Source organism: Triticum aestivum, chromosome 2B (assembly GCF_018294505.1).
Source record: "Triticum aestivum cultivar Chinese Spring chromosome 2B, IWGSC CS RefSeq v2.1, whole genome shotgun sequence".
Classification (NCBI taxonomy): domain Eukaryota; kingdom Viridiplantae; phylum Streptophyta; class Magnoliopsida; order Poales; family Poaceae; genus Triticum; species Triticum aestivum.
This window is the reverse complement of record NC_057798.1, coordinates 371060442-371063470: the sequence shown is the minus strand read 5'-3', so window position 1 is coordinate 371063470 and position 3029 is coordinate 371060442.

Here is a 3029-nt window from a genome sequence, read left to right as displayed (position 1 = left end):
CTTTTTTTGTTGACTTATTGCTTTCCAGCAAAGCGTGCCGGCCCTATCTCTAAAGCACCAAACTTCCACATTTTAGGAGATGCCCTATCTTCCCTTAAAGAGCCAACTTATTGAATAGAGTTGTCACTCCTTACCTTACCTAAGACCCCTTCGGGATATCTTTTGAAAACCTTTTCTCTGAAAAGAAAAGAAGTTTGTGATCCCTTGCCCGCTCGATTAAAGAAAGTGGCATCTGGCCTTGCATTTTGTAGATAGGGCTCCCTCACGGCATTCTTGCTCTTGCATTTGAAAGTCGAATCAGGATTCCATCTAGAGAAAGGTTCCAAATGGAACTAGTGAATGTGTATGCCGAACGTAGGCAGGTATACCTGACCTTTGATATTAAGCTATGATCTCTCTTCTCTCTCTTGAAGTTCCCATAAAGCGACTCTGAACCTAAGACTGGGTTGTGGGATGTCTTTTGATATTCTAAACTAAGAAAAACGCAATTGGATTTATTTTTATATCCCTATGATAGGAAATGAAAGAAAAGGTCGAGCTTAAGCCGATTCCATTGCGGAAAGAAAAGAGGCTCTCCCATTCCCACGTGATACGTCAAAAGCAATTGACTAATAAGGGGAACCAACCAGTCAAATTCGATTGATTATGTCACTCCGAATTACTATAAAAGGGCAGCAGCTTTCTACTAAAATGGGCTTTGGCACTCCTTCCGCTATTACTCGAAATAATAATAATAGTGAAAGGGCAGTCGAATTTGTGACTACGTCAAAGGCTTGTTTCACTAGAATTTCAAGGTTGTAACTCCTACTTATTTATATTCATTAAAGCTTGCCCATGGCTGCTTTCTTCCCATTCTTTCTTCTTTCTCCGTCACTAGATTCCGGTTAAAACACTTGGTCCACCCATGCTTTTCCTCTCCATTTTTCACATGGAAAGGGAAAGCAGTGCCAACTTATTGGAATTCTGCATGGCATATTTCCCAACCTTCATTCCTTCTATTCCAGGCTCTAGTGCTCAGTCATAAACCTATTGCCCGCTCCGCTTTCCCATTCCTATTGCTTTTGGTATCTGAATCTTCCTGAATTCAAGTAGAGAATACCAGGGCTTTCTTCTTCTTTGATTTTCCTTGGGGATAAAAAAATGGATTTCCGACATAGCACCTGCGGCATTAGGATTCTAAGATTTAGGAGGGGAAGGCTGAGGAGAGGGATCACATGCATTGAAGCAATCTCAAGATTCAGAAACGATCAAAATAATGGTATGGGGAGAAGAAAGAGAGGAGAGTCACAAAAATAGGGTAAATGCAAAGAGACGATGAAAAGCAATCAGAGAGGAGAGGGAAGAATGACAATGGAAATCATAAAGCTCAGCGAGGAGCACATTACTATGAATAATAATGGAGAGGGACATTAAAGGGGAAAACTAAGCAAAGAGAGATAAAAATATATTCAAAAAGCTTTTCACTTCTACTTCGTTTTCTTGTTTAGATTCATTACTTCAGTGATTGAACATGGGCAGATACCTATAAGGACCCCATTTCATTGACCTTCACCCTTTTATATCCCTCGTTAAGATATGTTATCCGGACCAACTCCCACGTAGAAAACCAAGAGCAGTGAGTTACAAAACCAAGAGCAGTTAGAATCGCGTAGCTGCGTGCCCCTTTTTTTGACTAGCTTCTTGTGAAAAGAATTTCAGGCACGAGCACACCTGATGAACTCAGAAACCTACTATGGAGTCAATCAACCCATCGCACCCGAGTGCTCTGCTCTCCAAGCTCTGCGCATGTGTTTTTACATTAAAATCCCCAAACGATTTTATGCTATCAAAGTAGGTGGATTGGTGTGTGGTTCTCACTAAACCTGCTATTGGACGGGATCAGACATAGGTCTTAGATGATCTCGATCTTGAAGAAAGCATAACTAATGTCATTTTAAGAGAAAGATGGCACTATGGATTGAAGGTAGCTTTTTCTCCATATGGGAAATCAAAACTTCAATTGATTGAGCGCTATAGGTTAAGTTGGTTGGTTAGTGTATCACGACCGGGGACACCTGGCACTGACTCATTCATGTCTTCTTCAAAACTGAAATGGATAGGTTGTCTTAAAGATCATTTCTATAGCGATAAGGAGGAACTTTCTTACTAAGGCAACTCGTAGATTTTAAACGCATTCATCTTTCCTTTTTCTTGAACAGCTCAGTCAAACCAAGCAGTGAACAAAGTTAGTGCAAATGTGGCCATGTAGGTGCTGCAGGAAAGCAACTTGATATTGCGATCCAGATCCAGCAAGAAGTAACGTTGCACTATGACTCAATCCAGTTGGAAGAATAAGCTTATATATCCCAATCCATCGGGTCTAAGTCCCCTTCCAATCAGATTCATAAACACCTAACATAACAGCAGCCCACAAGGCCTTGTTGAGGATGATCTCCTGTGTGAAATTCGAGAAATTCCATTCCATTTATATGAGAAGTGCCGATCCCTTTTTTAGAATAAAAGGGGGTTTGAGGGTGTCCCAGCCGGTTCCCATGGCCACAGAAAGCTAGCAGTTCGACTCTTGCTTGAGTTTGATAGGTGAGATATTTATTTAAGGAGGTACATTCTATTTCTTTTCCGTTGTTTTATTCTGGCTGGATGGTGTACTAGCTTGGTTTGGCTGGCACTATTGGGTATCGTGGGTGTCTCATCCCTTGGAGGTTAGGGTATTGAAAACACATTGAATAGAGATCTGAATCGAATACAAAAGATCGGAAATGTCCGTTCGTTCTTTTCCACCTGATGACGAAGTGCCCGGTCTCAAATGTAAGTGCTTTCTGGCTAATATAGATAGACGCCTAAAAAGCACACAGGAAAATCAAAGAAATGGATATTTAGAGCCACTTTAGAGCTCTGGCACCACTCCGTTCGACCTATGAGCTCCCCAATGCTTAACTGGACGGACTGATTCTAGAGTTCTGTTTTAGTAGAAACTTGATTGATTTGTTCCTGTATAAATAGCTAAAGGAAAGGCTTCTGATCACACACTT